This window comes from Silurus aristotelis (genome assembly GCF_946808225.1).
Source record: "Silurus aristotelis genome assembly, chromosome: 10".
NCBI lineage: Eukaryota > Metazoa > Chordata > Actinopteri > Siluriformes > Siluridae > Silurus > Silurus aristotelis.
This window is the reverse complement of record NC_139583.1, coordinates 2,631,254-2,651,253: the sequence shown is the minus strand read 5'-3', so window position 1 is coordinate 2,651,253 and position 20,000 is coordinate 2,631,254. Positions and strand designations below refer to the sequence as shown.

The 20,000-nt window shown below is 39.5% G+C and overlaps 1 long non-coding RNA gene across 1 annotated transcript in view; it reads left to right on the top strand.

Moving 5' to 3' along the window:
- Nucleotides 1-20,000, top strand: part of LOC310732192 — a 137,852-nt gene that overhangs the window by 73,954 nt on the left and 43,898 nt on the right. The window lies entirely within an intron of this gene.

Below are 20,000 nucleotides of genomic sequence, written 5' to 3'. Positions count from 1 at the left end.
CTCTACAGGAATTGCTGATGTGGTGTGAGTTTCTGTAAGAAGGCATTATTGAAGCAATATTTAGTGTCAGTGATAACAAGCTGAAACACCAGGCTTGGCTGGAGGCAAGATTAATGAACAAAACCGGCTGAGATCAACAAAAGACCATCTGAATATAAGCCAGCTTGGTGTTGTCAGGAGAACAAAGACTGAAGCGTATACTTCACAAAGTTATGAATGAGTCTCGGTCATACACTATATGACAAATGTATTGGGGCACCTGAGCTTGGAGACCCGAACATGGTCCAGCATGACAATGAACATCTTTGGAATGCTGACTGCACCCCAGGCATCTTCACCTCACCTACATCAACACCTGACTACTGAATGTTTTTTTTTTTTACAAATCTCCACAAAATCTAGTAGAACATCTTCCCAGAACAGTGGAGGTTCTTATAACAGCAAATTGGAATTGGAAGTTCAGAAAGCAGACACCAATCTTGTAATCAGGTGTCCACCAGTGTTCATGGCAGCCATGTTTGAAGGCTGTGATGCTTGCTGGGAAATGGAGTTGACGTGGTTGACAACACAACATGGAGGGATTCATCATTCACCCCTGATGGTGTTTTAATTGTATAAAAAATACTAAATATAATAAAAAATAAAGCCTGTAATTCTAGTCTATCATCAGGGCTCTAACTATTTTTCTTCAACAGTGAACTTGGATCACATCCAGGCACAATAAATGCAATATGATGTATATATGAAGAGCAGGTTTATGGTCACATTAAATAGCACATAAACACAATGCATCCATGAAGCAGTTCACTCCTCAAACCCAAATCCAATCCTCTCCTCTCTGCGTCTATATTAATAACTCAATAAAAGCTCATGATCTGTTTATTCATCTTTCTCCCTCTCATTCTCTCCCTCTCTCTCTCTTCACGATCTGTTCTGTTGTTCATCCTCTTCAACTGAAGTCATTTACAGTATACTTATTCTTCGAGTAAGTGATGCACCACAGAGCAGCCATTTACTGTCCCCGAGCTTCATTAGCGTAAGAGTTCGATTAGCTCAAACGCATGGTCTAATTAGCACAAGCAATATCTCCGTATCGAGTGTAACGGGATTTAATCAGAGTAATTAGTGAACATGTGAGTGAGGTGATCAGTGCTCCAGTCTCCTGACACATGCTCTGCTAAATCAAGGTGATATCTATAGATGAGTCTCATCCTGGGCTGTCCATCAGCAATTTCCATTATTTGGTAGAAGCTCCCAGCCAGAGCGAATTACAAGCACCTTATTTACTGCTGAGCAGTTACGGGTTAAGGGACAGCAGTGAAAACTGGCGGTGCTGGGATTTAAACTCACAGCCTTCTGATCAGAAGGCCACCAGCTACCACAACATACCACAACGTAGTGTCTGTATGAGACAGAGGCAGGTTCATATGCTTTGCAAAAATGTAGCCTTCAGTGGGGACGTCAGAATCAATATTTGTGACAAAACATGACAAAAACTTTACTGACCAGAGATGCAGACTCATAATGTGCAGCGCCCCTCAGAGGTTGTAATTCCAGTGGTACCGCTCGTATTCACTGGTCTGGAAGTGGAGAACAAACCCTTCATGCTGTTGAGACACGCTAGCTAGCTTTAGGGTTGGCCAACCTCCTCATGATGTCTAGCTTTTCTTCAAAATGTATTTTTATGTATGTCTAAGACCAAATCAATTTCTCCTTCTCCGTAGACATAAAAAAGTCTAACTCTGATGTATTAACGTGCGCAGAGCTACAAACGTGTTTTACCAGTCGAACTTGGCTGTAACAGTTTCCCTCTGACCAACCAATCAGAGGATGGAAAAATGCTGACTCTATTCTGGGCCAGCGAGTTGCCCTGTGGGGAGAATCTGAACAATCTCCAAAATGTAGAAGAACATCTTCCCAGATGAGTGGAGGTTATTGTAACAGCAAATGGTGACTAAATGTGGAATTGGATTTCCGAAAAACAGGCACCAATGTTATGGTCAGGTGTCTACAAACTTATGTCCATTTGACGCAATCTTTATGTGTAAATGTAAAGGGAGTCTCGGGACACAGCGATCATGAGGACGCATCCGGAATCAAATTCACATTTCTATCTTCTGTGTGTGAAAAGCTTTGACTTGCCTTGAAACCAGCCATTTCCCCCCCAAATGACTTTGTGAGCAAAAACAGCAAAGGTTAACTGTTTCCATTGTAATGAATGCACGCTCACTCCTTGCTGCCTTCAGCGCTGACTGATCCATCAAGCAAATCACAGATTAGAGGTGGCTCCATGCAAATGAGAGCATGCTGGAGAATACAGCGCTGCTTTTTAAGCTCTAGAGTTTTTCAGAACATTATGCTTCTAAACACTAAAAGTAAATTGATGAGTATTTTTAGTTTGACAGTTTTATGTTGTTGCTCGGAGGCTGTTGGTGATGGTGGGTGGGGGTGTGGGGAAGGGGGGAGGTGAAATATATCAAGATGGGGTTATTTTCAAAGACATCCCTGAGCAGGAGGTGTGAAGCTCAAGGCATCATTTATTTGAGGTGGGAATGTCATGTTAAAGTAATGAAAAATGACATAGAGATGACGAGATTTTTAACAGACATGTAAGATGATGATGGACAAATGTGGCTTCAAAAGGACAAACCATGTGACTCGTGTCTCCACAAATGTCATTATTAGTGAAGATGGATTTGTAATGTAAACATACAGGGTCTGAACTCTAGTGCATTTCAGCTGCACTTTATTTTCTCAATCACAGAAACAGCTGCAACCATTTGCACAACTTTATTAGCACAACAAGGTATTCATATTTAAGCGATAAGCAATCAAAAATGCAATATGAAGGGGATCTGTATACTTTCTGAATACCCTGTTTATATATATATATATATATATATATACACACACACACACACACACACACACACACACACACACACACACACACACACTGATCAGGCATAACATTCTGAGTGGTGAAGAACACTGATGATCTCTTCATTACTTATTAGTGGGTTGATTTATTTATTAAGCAGTAAGTGAACATTTTGTCCTCAAAGTTGATGTTTAAAAAGCAGGAAAAATGGGCAAGTGTAAAGATTTGAGCGAGTTTGATAAATTGTGACGTCTAGACGTCTGGGTCAGAGCGTCTCCAAAACTGCAGCTCTTGTGGGATGTTCCTGGTCTGCAGTGGTCAGAATAAAAAGGTATGGCTTTGAAGGAAGAAATAAGAAAAAAAAATTAATGAAAGAAGAAAAAAAAGAAGAAAGGAAGGAAGAAAAGACAGAAGGAAATGAAGGAAAGAATGAGGGAAGAAAAGAATGAAAGGGGGAAGGAAAGAAGGAAGGAATAAGGAAATCATTAAGGAACAAAGATAAGACTGAAGAAAGGAACACGAGAGCGAGACAGTGAAATATGAAGAAGAAAAAATATATAAACAGAAAGTGAGAGAGAGAGAGAGAGAGAGAGAGAGAGAGAGAGAGAGAGAGAGAGAGAGAGAGAGAGAGAGAGAGAGAGAGAGAGAGAGAATCACTTTCTCACAGCACCAGCTGCAGCCCTTTTAGTGTGCTTTTACATTTCACCTATTACTGGGTGTTAAGTGTGTTTGAGCAGAACCCTGGTGTGTTCTCATCCACAGTCTGGTTCTTTATGTAGGTGAGAACACAGCAGTCACACTCGGGTCTAAGAGCAGACACCAGGCTGTTTCAGTCTCTCTGTCTCGTACCTTCGAGTGCACTCATGTGTGCTTTAAATGCAGGGAGGAACTGATGCTACTCGACTGGATTCTGAAAGGACATGAAGGCACAGGGAGGGAAATGAAGAAAATAATGTGTTTGAGTTGCATTGATGTTTATGTTATATGCATTGTGGGTGTGCATATATATATATATATGTGTGTGTGCGTGTGTGTGTGTGTGTGTGTGTGTGTGTGTGTGTGTGTTGTCCTAGCAATGATCTGCAACACACTCTCTCTATGATTTTTATTCTAAATTCTTTTTCCTTTTTCTTCATTTTATCTTCACATCTCTGTCTGCCATCGTCTCCATCGTGACCACTCCACAAATGAGAATCTGTGATCCACCCTAGAGAGGCTCAGATCTCCTGGAAGTGAGCTTCACAAACCCAGCCGGCATCTCCATGCTGTTTTCTGGATACCGCTTTAATTAAACAAATGCGCACTCAGATCATTAGCGCGTCCAATTAATTTCCTCAGGTTTTGCTGTGTAAAGGTGTGCTGGGGCTGAAGGGAGTCTGCTTTCGTCCCTGCTGTGCTGACAAACACAATTTACTCTACAATAAGGCACGTGTCTGAAAGATCTACTTCTTCTTCTCTATCTTCTATCTGCCTCAGAGTCTTATATAAGACCATTACAGCCTTTTAACTGCTGTTCTTCTGCATCTGTCTCTCTCACGTGTTGGAAGACGTTACACGTGAGTGTGAGAGTGAGCACTTAGAAGCAGTGATGTGTTCAGTTCGAGATCATTCTGACAGAAGAACCGACGCAGGGGAGCGGCACAAACCTCAGAGGAAAGAAAAACGAGTGACAGTTCTGTTTTTTGGTGCACAAGCAGTGAGGAGGTTTTACATCGAGTTCCACATCATCACTGATCCCTGCGGTCCCTCTGTCATTGTCAACACGTTCTCTCTTCTCTTCCTGCTTTTACAAAAGAAAACATTCTCTGGAATGCTTCATGGACAACAGCTTGTATAAACCAGGTTCCTCTTCTTTTTGAAATTCCTTCTTGCTTCTTTTTGAACACACGAGCAAAAAGCATTTTGACTTAATGAATTAAAAATGGCATCCATAAAACGTCTTTGAGAACAAAAACGTTTGTGTGAAGGTGTGATGACATACACATGGATTTGTGTGTTGTGTGTGTGTTATTAAACCCCTCCCCTCTTCCTAGCAATTTTAGATATTGTGCAATAGCAGTGTTGGAGGGGTAAGGAAAAAGGGTGGAGGGCTGGATGGGAGGATGGGGGGGTATCAGTGAGGGGGTTGATTAAATGCACCGAATCACAGAGGAACCTTCATCAGAGCCTTCAAAGGGAGACTTCAATCATCTGAGTCTGATCTTCTGAAATGCCACACACCCCAGGCATCTCAAAGGCCTCCTTCATTCTCTTTCTCGTCATCGCGGATGAAACTCGACCCGAAGCTTCCAGTCAAACTTGAGTGGCTCCTTAATTTATTTTTCAATGGGATTGTGTTGCCTCTTCCCTCTCTCTCTCTCTCTCTCTTTCTCTCTCTTTCTCTCTCTCTCTCTCTCTCTCTCTCTCTCTCTCTCTCTCTCTCTCTCTCTCTCTTACTGTCAGTGTCCCTGCACAATATACGCAGCATTTCAGTCTTTTGTTTTTCTGCACTCATTACTAAAGTGAATTTTGAAAATTCTAAACGTCGCCCCGTCCACATTAACCAGCAAATTACACTGCGTAAAAACAGAGGCCTTTAGTATCAACCCTGGGAAAATATCTTTCTGTAGTGAGATTGATGCGAAACTCAATGTGATTTAGTGAGGAGAGTCGAGCCGGTCTTTCCCATTTTCTCCTCCTCTGTAATTACAAAGCTCATTTTCTGTGGGACATGCTGTTTCTTGTCCTATTTCCAGCACTTTGCACTGAAATCAGGAATAAACCGAGACGTGTTTGTGGATTACAGACTCGTACCAGCGAGGGGAAGAGCGATAGCGGTGACTGAGGTAGAGAGAAAGTGACAGAGTGGGAGACAGGAACAAAAAAGAGGAAGGAATAAGAACAGGATAAGAGGATGGGTTCGATTTACTCGATAAGAGAGAAGGAGCTGAGAGACGTACTAGGTTTCCATTGAGCTCAGGCGAGATAGCATATAGATATATACATACGTTTCCCAGCATGCAGTGGGGTGTACTCTCACTGAAATCATTAAGTCTTCTTTGCAGTGAGTAACTCTGAGATTAGAGGCTTGGATTAATTAGATTGAACTGATATTCATTCCAGTTTGTTGTTGATTTATAATCCTAAATGTGACGTGCGACCTCTTTCCAAAACCGTGAGGTACGTACACACTGATTCGTTTCTGAATGAATATCTATAGCTGAAAGATTCCACCAAGCATCTATTTATAGACAGTGTTTCCAAAAAAAAAATTTTTGCAGCAATGGGTTCTGAAAGTGGCAAGCCAATAGGGTCAGCAAAGCCTTTTTTGCTCGCCTAGACTCGATCAGAATTACTGACTTACATCTATTTCTGTCCATGAATGTGTATTAAATTATTCTCAATAGTCCATTTTATCCAATCAGATTTCACTGGTCACGTTCATCACGTGTTGCCCTGAGACCAGCACTGAGAGCACTGTGGGTTTTTTAAGCATAAAATACATGTTGCTTTAATCTGTTGCATAAACCAATCAGATTTCGATTTGGCAAACCCAGGGCCATCTAGCAGGCTTACAATAATGTCGCCATTTTCACATCCTTCGATTGGATGGTCACAGTACGTGGTAGTCAGAGCTCACAACCCACATCTGTAGCAAACTGCGCAAGCTCACATGTATTCGTGTGGATTTAATAACTGTATTATTTGATTCCACAGATGACTAAGAGAGGAGAAGAAATCGATTTGGACACAGATACACTTAGAAGTAAATATACAAGACAGAGTTTTCAAGAAAAGATGGACATCAGGAGGAAAAGTGATCAAACAGTCCAAACCCGCTTCCTTGTATTTTCTTTTCTGTACAATTTGAAACTGCAATGCACAAAAAAATGCAGGTTAAACTCAGGGTGATGTGATGAGGTGAATATCGACGCTTCTCTTTGTGCTCAATGGGTTTCTTGCTTTAGTGATGATGTTCGTTCTCACTGTATGAGATCCTGTGTGTCCTGTCATGTAAAAATCATGTCAAGTCAAGTCAAGTCAAGTTTATTTGTATAGCGCTTTTCACAACAGACATTGTCTCAAAGCAGCTTTACAGAAAACAACAGTGAAGGTGAATGGTGTGCGTTTGTCCCTGATGAGCAGCCGTGGCGACAGTGGCAAGGAAAAACTCCCTTAGATGATATGAGGAAGAAACCTTGAGAGGAACCAGACTCAAAGGGGAACCCATCCTCATATGGGTGACATCAAAAGTTTGGTCATAAATCTTTCAACAATACAGAACAATTTGTGATCATCATAGATCCAGCATCAGCTTCTCCATGCCAGGGCCTTTAAACACTCGGCATCTACTTCTCCATGATCATCCATAGGTCCATAATCTTCACGAGGTGGGACGTGACTGGAGATGTCAGATCAATGTCAGATCATTGCCTCCTGCTGCATTTTTATTTTCATCATTTGCCTCCTTCTAGAGCTGAATGAATATTGACAAAATAGGAACGCATTATGAAGTGGCCAGTCAGTCTGATAATGGCCTGCAGGGAGGATGATGTACAAATGGTTGAATAATCAAAAACAGCTCAGATTCAATTATCGTTATTTTAGGCTGGTGGCTAAACTGATATCAGTTAAACGTTGGTGCAGATTAAAAGGCTAAGGATCAAGAATTCTAATCATGCTGATGGTACATTTAAATGTTATTTATGAATTTGTGCTTTTATAATGGAAATGAGATGTCAGAAGAAAACAATAGCAGGCAAATATAATATATGAACAAAAACATTGTCACATCAGACTTTTTCATCCACGTGCTTTTTTTTTACCCTCCATTGGGGGATGTGGCAGCAAGAAAATTCACGTTTACTTGAACTGGGAAACCCAAACCAACATAAAAATGTCCCTGTGTATAAATCCAGCTCCATGAAGATCTGCTTTACATTGTTTGGAGAGGAAGATCTCCTGCTATAAATATAGAGCTCCAATCCTATTGAACATCTTGGGGATGAATGTGAATGCTGACTGCAACCCAGACCTTCTCACCTTCTCACCTACATCACTACCTGACTTTACTAACACCCTTGTGGAGGAATTAGCAAAAATCTCCGCAAAATCCAGTGGAACATCTTCCCAGAAGATTATTATAACAGCAAATTAAATGTGGAACGGGATGTTCCAAAAGTAAATGCAAATCTTTTAGTGAGGTGTCCACAAACTTTAGTCCATATAGTGTTCATCTTTTGATCTAATCAAACATTAGATACATTTAAAAACAACCTAATTAAAAATGTTCTACATGTTTCTCGGTCCAATTGAAGTCCCATTCCACATTTAGTTTCCATTTCCTGTTATAAGAACCTCCACTTTCCTAAGAAGATTTTCCACAAGATTTTGTAAAGATATGATGTAGGTGAAGTGAGGAGGTCAGTGTTCACATTCATCCCAAAGATGTTCAATAGGGTTGGAGCTCTTTAGCAGAAGATCTTCCACTCCATTCCATGTAAAGCAGATCTTAATGGTTTTTGCACACAGGGGCATCGATATGCTGGAACAGGATTTGGGCTTCCAGTTTCAATCAAGTAAAAGGTTCATGTTTCCAACTTTGTGCTAACAGTTTGGTGAAGAAACACATATGGTTGGAAAAGTTACATATTCCAAGAATTTTGTCCAGATAGTATATGTGAGGGTACAGTAGCATTTCATAGCTCATTCATTCAGCTGGAACTGGAGTGGATTGTGTGTTTGATGCACTGCATCAGAAGATCTTTGGTTCAATGCTCCATGTCTTGGTTGAGGAAGAAGTTTGAATCATTAGCAGTGTAAAATCTCAGGTTTTGTATGAATGCAGAGTATCTTCAGTTCTGCAGTATTCTTTCATCATGAATCTGATAGCACACACACACACACACACACACACACACACACACACACACACACACACACACACACACACACACACACACACACACACACACACACACACACTTACACACACACTGAGTTCTCAGTAAGAGTATGTATACAGACAGAAGGAGTTCTGACACACAGGAAAGCAATATTTTTCTCCTTTTAGTCCACGCATGGATAAATAACATTATTTAGAAGAATTAGAAAAAACTCCAGAATGTAATTATTTGAATTTAAATGTAATTAATATGAAGCTTCTCCTTCAGCGCCGCGTGTAAACGAACTGCATGTTAATGAAAAGGCATGGAAGTGTAGCAAGTCATTCATGGACCTTTCATTAACAGGCGTTGCAGCTCATATACAGTCTCATTAACACACTCAGTACAACAGCACGACTCCTGAGATGCCCTCAGCCCTGCAGCTGACAGTCTCTATACACTGCTATTGTACTAATCACACGTGTGTACTGAGTTCGCAGAATTAGTCACTAATAGTATGATTTATCATTTTCAGCTTATGCTTTGTGGGTTACGTGGAGCATAATCGTTCCTCCAGCTTCTCCCATTAAGGGGCGCCACCGCGGACCATCCGCATGTTTGATTTGGCACATGTTTTTACGCTTGATGCCCTTCCTAACACAGCCCTCCCCATTTATCCGGGCTTGGGACCGGCACTATGGCTTGTGCAACCCTAATGGCTGGGGTTGGTTCCCTGACCGGGGATCGAACCCGGGCCGTAGCGGTGAGAGCGCCGCATCCTAACCACTAGACCACCAGGGGACCTCTTTGTGGGTCACGTGGAGCATAAAGACCATAAGTAATATGGAGCCTATGCAAAGAAAAAGCAGGTAGAATGTGTGTTAAGGAAGAAACTAAATATGGAAACATTATTTGGATTGAGAAGATACGGAACAGGAGGAACAACATTCACCTGGTCTTTGTAAACCAAAAAGTGATAATATGTTTATTTGTTTCTTATTCTTGCTTTTGTTCTTTTTCCTCTTCCTCTTCTTTATTTCACTTTATGATTGTCTTCGTTTTTCGATTCCCTTTTCTTCTTCTTTATCTTCTTCTCCTACCTTCTCTTCTTCATCTTGTTCTTCTTCCTCTTATTTAAATTAATTTTCTTTTTCCTCTTAATTATTATTTTTAGTGGCATTAACGTTACATTTAATATAAAAACATATGAGCCGCTGTCGATTGTTTCAGTCACTGGTGTTCATGTTGTCTGAATCTTGCTGGCTGCTTGCAGTAATCAATATGAAGAACACAAACCAAACTGTGAGCTACAGTTGCTGTCATTCTTCACCAACGCAGCAGATGTTTAGAAAAGCTACAACTTTTGCATCTAAAATAGCAAGAAAGGTTTAACTAAACAGATGTTTTTGCACACAAGATGTTTTTTCTGCATGAAAGAATCGTCAGAAATACACAGTTTACAGGAAACAGCAGTTTGGATTAAAGGTGTGCACCAGGATTGTGATACACTACGGACAAAAGAGCAAAAAATTGGTACGTCCCATTCCACATTTAGTTACGATTTGCTCCAATAATAAGCTCCACTCTTCTGAATAGATGTTCCATTAGATTTTGTGGAGAACAGGTTTGGGTCTACTTGCCCAAATGAAGGGAAAATGTCATGCTTACACTTTCAAAGACATCCTATACAGATGCCTCCACCTCACACTTGGCTGGTAAAGGGATGTGTCTGAATACTTTTGGCAGTATGGACACCAAAAAACATCTTTTAATGGAATGTTTTTATTTTATGTAGATGCATAAATACAATGTTCATTTTCAATACACAAAAAATTGATTTCTCAGTGTGGCTTTCTTTTGGGAACCTGTAACAAACATGTCGGGAAGGGAATTCCCACCCGCTTCCATGTGTAAAAGTGTGAATGTGTAAATATGTGTGTGTGTGTGTGTGTGTGTGTGTGTGTGTGGTGCTCTATAATGGACTGCCATCCAGTCCAGCTTGTATTCCTGCCATGTCCAGTATCCCTGCTCTAAGCTCGGGTTCCAGCTCAAAACCCTGACGAGGACAAAGCACTTACTGAAGCTAAATGAAAAATGATAGACAGTAGGTTTGTTTCAAAATCAATTCCGCAGGCAACTCGATCAAGTCTCCTTCATAAAAACGATCGAAACCTGGCGTTTTGTTCCTGCCGAGAGATGAGCGGCGTATCTCTTTCGTCCGTGTACACAAACACTGATGGCTCACTGTGACAATCATTAGCATTGATCCATCAATCCAAGACTTGCGTTCGAACGTTTTTTGAAACGGTCTGTCATCTGAATTCGGTGGAAAGGAATGATCGACAGAATTAGCGTTAACTCCTCGGATTTTTACACCACGAAGCCGTGAATGGCTTTTGAAACAGAACTCCTAACATCCAGAGAGATGCAGAACATGGCAGAACTTCACACGTAGATCAATAACAGTCACATTCGCTCGCACTGCGAACACTGCGACGTGACGTGACTCGTATTTTGAGGATTAGCCACCTCGAGAGGAACATCTCTCAATTTTCTTTTCTTATGACTTCCAAATCTTTTCTTCATGTAACCATCCACACTCACACTAAATAAATAAGACGCTGTTTCATATTTAGGGTATGATCTGCCCATATTCATGGAAAAATACAACCATTGCTTTATCATTTCTGCAAATTTGAACCGTTCTCCTGATCCAACTGATGAGCTCCTGCAGCTCAATCTGCTGAAGAAGTTCATGCTGTTGATGATCGACGGGTCACGACTGTTTTGGCAGAAAAAGGGGACCAACACAATATTAGGCAGGTGATCATAATGTTATGATGATCAGTGTAATATAATATAATACAAAATATATTTACAATTAAAGATTACAAACAAAGATGTTTCTGAACGAAGATGACCTGCATGTTGTGCTGCTCTGAATGTCATAAATGTCATAGAAAATTAAGCTTAAAAGATGACTACAGTAGACATGACCTGAAGAGAGAGAGAGAGAGAGAGAGATAGAGAGAGAGAGAGAGAGAGAGAGAGAGAGAGAGAGAGAGAGAGAGAGAAGATCAGTTTTAGGAGTGTAAGTAGGTACAGATATATTTGCACCAGAGACATCGTTTCCTCCAGACGAGAGCTCATTGGACACGGTGGAGGTGGAATGATAATTGCACTGCTCTGATATTTTCAGCAGAGGCCTGATATCAGAGTCGGATCTCTGTGCATATAATATTTGCTGGTGAAGGAAATGAAAGTTGTGTTGATAACTTCATATCTTTTCTTCACTTCTTACAATGAATTCTTTATATTTTTATTACAGAAAGTAACAGTATGTTCATCCAAACACATTTATGACCAGCAAAAAATAAATAAATAAAAAGCTACAACCCTAATTCCGAAATAAGTTGTGACACCGTGTAAAATGTAAATAATACAAATTTCAATAACCCATATTTTATTGACAATAGAACATAGCAAACTGAAAACATACCATTTTAAGTAAAACTATGAAGTCATTTTCATTTTGATGACTGCAATACGTCTCAAAAAAGGTCCTGTTGCAGAGCCATGCTGCTGAAGGTGCAGAATTTTTGAGAGAGGAATGGATTTAAGCTGCTCAACAGTTGTGGGTTTTCTTTGTTGTATTTTTCATTCATTTCATTCATTCATTTTTCATGGTGAAAGGTCCAAACTGCAGGCAGGCCTGTTCAGCATCCGGACTCTTCTAATTCAAAAGGTTTTTTTTTTTTTTTTTATGTTCTATTCTTAATAAAATATGGGTTTATAAAATTTGCAAATCATTGCATTTTTTTATTTATTTACATTTGACAATTTTTTGGGGGAATTGAAATTTTATTTAAACTCCAACTGACGGTATCAGTATTTTAATTATTATTATTTTTTTTGACAATGTTTTACTTTTACTCATTACATTTTACACAAATATCTGTACTTTCTACTTCTTACATTTTCAAAAGAGACTTCAGTTTTAATCTATTTGGTGACATGATCGATGTTTTTTCTTCTCATTGCACCGTTTTCAGCACATCGACCTGTTTCCTGTCATTGTGCAGGTAGTAGTAATGACGACTTGTTACTTATGTACATGTCAGAGTCCAAACTTCTTTACTTTAAAAATGTGTGGGTCAGAACTTTAACTTTTACCAAAACATCAGTAGCTGCACTTCTACATGAGTAAAAAGGATGTGTGTATAGTAAACTGATAGAACGTGTACGCATTGCAGATACAACAGCAAACCTGAGGTGAATTAAAGTGGTGGTGCAGAGCAAACTTGATCAATCTGGACATTATAACCAGTGTTATAGTGTATAACCAGAAAAAATTCCAATGGCGAAGTGGCAGTGTGTATGGTTATATACACTATATAGACAAAAGTATTGACAAAACTCCTTTCCAGCCATGTGTGATTCTTCTCCAAACTGTTACCACAAAGCTGAAGGCACACAATTGTACGTCTTTGGATGCGGTATAATAACTTGGAAACCCAAACCTGTTTCATGTCACATGGTTTGGAGAGGAAGATCTTGAGTTGCCTGCTATAGAGCTCTGTTCTCGACCCTACAGAACCTCTTTAGGATGAATGCGGATGCTGACAAAATGACCTACTATACAATTGCTCTCTACAGTCGAGCTTAACGAATGTTCTACTCAAGGAGCTCTGCGGTTTCATTAGTAGGTCATGGTGAAAAAAAATACTGCTTATTTTCCATAACGGGTTCCTCTTTGCCTCTAGAAACCATTCATCATTACAGCATTATTGCACACCACATAATAATTAGGATACAACCTATTATTCTTATTTCCCAACAAATTAGTGATGTAAGTCACAGTGACAGTAGGCAGGAATGACTAAATTCAGGATTAGTCACACAGCACCACATGAGCATCCTTCTGCGTGCAGTGTGTGTCCTTGTTCATTAACATAACCTTAAATCGTCCCACAAAACTCCCTCAACTTTCAAGTCCTGATACACACGTCTAGCCTGCCATGCTCAGGAGAAAACTGGAGAAGACATGTCCAGGCAGAAGGCAGTGTGTTATGGTTAGTTTAGTGAAGTTAACACGTCTGTGGATGTGTACTGCATTTAAGTGTGTGTATGTGAATGGGTGTGAAATGTTATTTCTAATAAATATGAATAATCCACTCAGAAGGCATTCACATGGTTTTCCAGAGATCGTCGCTGTCAGGATTAAACAAACACTTTGATTCCTCAGATATTACAGTGTATAATTAAACCCTGAGCAGATGTGAAGTGCCACCTACTTGCTCCAGGCTTCATTCAGGCTGTGTTCCTGCCTCAGCTCCAGAGATCAGTTCAGGCAGCACAATGAGGTCCGTCAGGATAAAGCAATTAGTGAAAATGAATAAGTTTATCGCTGATAGTGAGATAGGAAAGAGTAAACCCTGATCCCTTTCTCCTTGTTTTCCAGGCACATTGCCATCTGTTACCACACACACACACACACACACACACACACACATTCCCATGGGCAAAATAAGAGTTTTTTACAGTACGTGCAGCAGAACTCCTGACGATGCAGAAAGTAAACAGCGAAACACTCAATCTCCCGATTCTGCCGTGTCATTTCATTAGCTTTAATGGGTATAAATATGCTTTTTCATCAGCTCGCAGAGCTCCGACAGCCAAAACTCATTTTTATTTCTGTTTGGGGAACTGATTGGGCGTTTTTTTGCCACTGTAAGACAAAACCAAGCTGATTTGTATCTTTCCCAATGCCATACACATTCCTTGTGTAATTCTCCAGCAGAAGAAGCGATGATTCTAAACCCAGCTCACGTTTGTGTTTAAGTCCTGTTTTCATTTCTTCAGAGGATTTGAGTTAAACAAAGGCTTCAGGTCTCACCTCAGCTTGTTCAATCTGAGGAACATGTCCATGCTTTGGTTTTTTCCTTCAGCTTTCCTGGTTCTAAAGCTTTACAAAGAAAGGAAGAAGTTTGCCTTCGAAAGCAGCAGCGCTCGAAAACGTGACGGCGAAGTTCGGAGGTAGAGACGAGGATAAATACAGCCGCATTATTTCAAGTTGTCACTTTTCATTCCTCAGTGGGATTTTTGATTCTAAGGTGATGATGCCTGTGTGAACTGATTACATCAAACCATGTAGTTTAGTAGATTTACAGTAGATCCACTAAGTAAATTGTGACTCCAGTAAAAGTGTCGCTTTAAAGTTTCACTTGAGTAAAAATGTAGAAGTTTTTTTCCTTCAAATGTTCTTAAGTATCCAAACTACTCTGATTTATTATAACTATAATGTTCCTATTGACATTTTTATCACAAGATTCTTCACTTAATCACCTCAGTTGATGTGTAAAGACTCGAATGTGACTCTCAGCACACTGATCTATTAATAGAATGATATTAATGACTCAAACACGGATTGATTTCCATTACAATCATCATGAACACAAAACATTTTCAGCTACTAAAATAATAATAACATTGTGCAAATAAGGCTACTGGTGTTGTGGTCAAGTCAAGTTTATTTCTATAGCGCTTTTCACAACGGACATTGTCTCAAAGCAGCTTTACAGAAATCAGCAGTGAAGGTGAACGGTGTGTATTTATCCCTGATGAGCAGCCATGGTGACTGTGACCAGGAAAAACTCCATTAGATGTTATGAGGAAGAAACCTTGAGAGGAACCAGACTCAAATAGGGAACCCATCCTCATTTGGGTGACATCAAGAGTCTGATTATAGTCTTTCAACAATACAGAACACTGGAGAGTGAGAACTAACATGAGTACTGGAATGTAAGATTATGAGTGATGTTTTTTCTACAGTCTTTTACAATCATTTGTGGTTATAAAACTAGGAGCTACTGAGCAACTCATAAAATAACTCATCACAGATCCAACACCAGCTTCTCCATGCAGGTGGTAAGTGGTAAGTGTACTACCATCTGAAGTGCTTTACAGTCCTGTGTGGAACGATTGCTGTATCAAACTATGGGTTACACACAGCAACAACATCTGGGCAGATGGAAAAATCATTATATTTTAAACTGTATTTAAATTGATATGTATTAAAATTTCATTTTTGTAATTGTAATTTATGTATTTAAATTGATATGGATGAAGTCACATCATATATATATATATATATATATATATATATATATATATATATATATATATATATATATATATATATATATATATATATATGAATTTTGCTCCTTATTGTGTATTTGTGTGTTAGGTCCCCTGGTGGTCTAGTGGTTAAGATGCAGCGCTCCCACCGCTGCGACCCGGGTTCGATTCCCGGTCAGGGAACCATCCCCAGCCACTCTTAGTGCCGGTCCCAAGCCCGGATAAATTGGGGAGGGTTGCGTTAGGAAGGGCATCCAGCGTAAAACATGTGCCAAATCAAACGTGCGGAGGATCCTCTGTGGCGACCCCTAACGGGAGAAGCCGAAAAGAAAGTTTATTGTGTGTTGAAGTCTGAGCATTTCTGTGTGCTGCATTTCTGTTAAAATGATTTGAATTTGTTCTTCAGCTTGTTCATCTTTTTTTCTAGCATTACTGTACCTGCCTGTGCTCTGACCCCAGACTGCTCACAAACCCATCCTGATCCTGCCTTTGGAGTCCTAGAACTCCTCCCACGCTGTGAAATACACACTCATGTTGAGTTCTCGCTTTCTCACGTGTTCCAGTGTGAGCTTCATAGCGGGGGTGTGAAAACAGATGGAGAGTGCTAAACGGGGCAAATTCATTAGCTGAAAGTTACAAGAATGAGCAGAAGTCCAAAACCAGTGGAACTGTATCACATATGAAAGAAGAACAAGTCTCAGACTTCATGACTGAACAATGAGAGTTACAGAGAGAATAAATATACACATGGACACAGTAATGAGACAAAATCATCGATTCTTACTGCATGTTTTCTTATGGAGTCTCATTATTCATCATCATCCATCACAAAAGATCACATCTAATACTCAAGTACTGAGGATGTGTCAAGTGCAGATTAAGAATGTTTTATTCAAACTGGCAGACAAAATCAAACCATAAAACAAGTCAAGGTCAGAAGATTGTCGAACAGCAACTCGAGGATAAAATGTGAAAAAGATCCAAGAAACTGGAAACAAGATCAGAAATCAAGAATCCTGAAGAATGAAGAAAATGGCTTGGAGGAAACAACAGGGACTGAAGGAGTTACTTCTCAAAAAAGAAAGCACATTTTCTTCTTCTTCCTTCAGCTGCTCCTGTTAGGGGGCTCCACAGAGGAACATTCATCTTCATACCACCCTGTCCTCTACATCTGCATGTCTTTGCTCACCACATTCATAAACCTCCTCCTAGGCCTTTCACTTTTCCACAGCATTCTTCTTCTGATATACCCCATGTCCCTCCTCTGCACATGACCAAACCCTCTCTCACCTTGTCTCTAAAACATCCTAATGTTCCTCTAATAACCTCACTTCTAATCCTGTCCATCCTCATCCCACCTCATGAAAATCGCATCTTCAACTCTTTCAACTTGTGCATGATGACTGTTGAAGAGCCATCCAAATGATCTCACTTCCACATCCACCCTACTCGCCAGATTTGGCTCCAGCTCAAAGGTCGTTTTGACACCATTGTGGAGATCCAGCGCAAATAGCAGAAGGTGCTTGACACACTTTGAGAAGAAGACTACCAGGACAACCTCTAGAAGTGGCAGGAACTCTGAGAGCGCTGTATTTCTGTGTGACTCACTCTGAGATATATGAGGTTGTTTAAAAGCTTTTGTAATCCATCACAAACGTTCACAACTAATACTCAAGTGCTGAGGATGTGTCAGGTGCAGAGTAAGAATGTTTTACTACATAAACGAATGAACAAATCCAAAATGCGTTGATATGGTCCATCATGCATCAGGAAGATATTCATTCACACAAAGACTCGTTCTAATATTTTCTAAGGTCACTCTTTCAGTGTAGACTGGATCTGAAAAAAAAACAAAGTTGCGTTCAGACTATTATTCAGCTCAGGAGAACATTTTCTTCAGGAGAACACAAGTCTGTAATCTGCACACTCAGATTTGAAATAAAGTCTAAAATTCTCAGTGATTTGGTTGATTTGGTTTAAAGTCATGACCCTCAGGAAACTGTGTTGGTGAGCATTTGCACCGGTGTTATAAGTTAAAGGTCTTCGTTTTGGTTTACTCCTCACAGCAGGACACTGATAAGCTGCTTAAGATTCTGCGAGCCTTCTCGATTTGATGAAACTTTAGCAACGTGCAGCAGTGCAGTGAGTTTGGTGGATATTTACACTTTCTCCACCTTCCAGCAGGATCTCCCAGAGGAACTGCAGCATCCTCACATTTCAGAATGCTAAACGGCCCAGTGTTCAGACACTCAGCGCTGCTGACAACCTCTAAATCTCCACTAACATCTGTGCTCCGAATACGTATGTGTGCAATCTCTCTATTACCTCCTTTTAACCATATTCTGACTTTAACCCCATGATGACCCCATTGTTGTTGGAACATTTTTAAGCAACCATCTGTGCAACAAAGAATAACAATTGTTCTTCTACTGGATTGGCATAAAACTAATTTTATACCATTTGACCAGTGCTTTTGTTTATTAAAAAAAATTATAATAAAAATAAAAAATAAAAATGATAATTTAAGTAGGTAAAATAAAATAAATAATAACAATTAAGTAAATGTAATTTAATAAAATTTAAATATTATAATACAATAGAATTTAAACATTTTCAGAAGAAAAAATGTATAATGCTTATTATTTATAATATGTATGATATAATAAATATTATTATTATTATTATTATTATTATACATTTTATATGGTTTATATATTAATTGAATTATTAGATATACAATAAAAATGTAACTCATCTGTTATGCAGATTCAGTGAGGGCTTAATTTTTCAATATGTAGTAAAAAAAAAATGTGACTGAAAATGAAATATAGAAAAAATATAAATAATATAAAAATTAAAGGAAGGTTTTATACTTTCTGGGCGACCCAGGACCAAATTATGCACAATCCGGTACCGATCTGTGGCCCGGTGGTTGAAGACTACTGGTGTGGAATGCTGAAATGTGATTTAGTGTGAAATAAATAGCAAATTTGTTTTCTTTTGATAAACTATATGGAAAAAAGCATTGGGAAAAACCTGATTTTCCCCAAAATATCTGGTTCTCAAACTGTTATTGCAAAGCTGAAGGCACACAATTTTACAGGACGTCGTTGAATTCATGAGCATGGTATTTTCCCTTCGCTTCAACTTGGAGACCCAAAACTGTTCCCAAACTGCACAAAGCCAGCTCCATTAAGATATGCTTCATCCCAGGCCTCCTCACCTGAGCTACATCCAAAATCTAGTGGAACATCTTCCCAGAAGAGTGGAGGAATTTATAAGAGAAAATCGAGACTAAATCTGTAATTTGATGGTGAAAAATCACCAAACTTTTGACCAGGTGCCCACAAACGTTTTGCAGTATACAGCTGTGCACAGGACATGTGTAATGTGCCAGGACTTGTGTACTGCATACACACACAACAGGTGTAAAAGATGTAATATTTTAAGTGACCTTGACTCCACTTGTGGAAAAAATTAACCAATTTTCCCTGCAACTGTCACTGTTTCTGCTACCTGACAAATTAGGAAAAAAATATTCCGCTTTTTTGGATTACGCTCCAGTGTACATCGATGTTAAAATTCACACAAATTATATAAAGTCTGTCAGGGTTAATGCATTCAGTCTTTTAAATATTTATTTGTGGTATTTTCTCAACCTGAACCTCTGCTCTGTATGCACGGTTGAACTCACTTAATATGACACTTCTGTTTCATTGTCATGTATTGCACAGAATTCACGATAGCGGAGGCGGATACAAGCCCAGGATGAGAACGCTTTTGTTTAATATGCAGGCACACAAATCTGACATCGGCAGGTAAACTCAGGCAGTGGGTCTGGAGAATCGGAAAATAGACAATAACCTACATGAGGCAAGAACGAGGACATGATCAAAAATTGAAGCATAATGGACATGAAACCAGAGGCTTGGAAATCAACAGAAATTAAAATAGTTCATTCAAAAAAGACACAAACATATGCAGAAAATATTAAACACGAAATTGGAGAATGTACAGATACATGACACAGGACCAGTGAGCCAGACACCGAAAATGCGAATGGCACGTGAACACAGGAACCAATGATGAGACATGAAAAATGAAAAACAAACAAA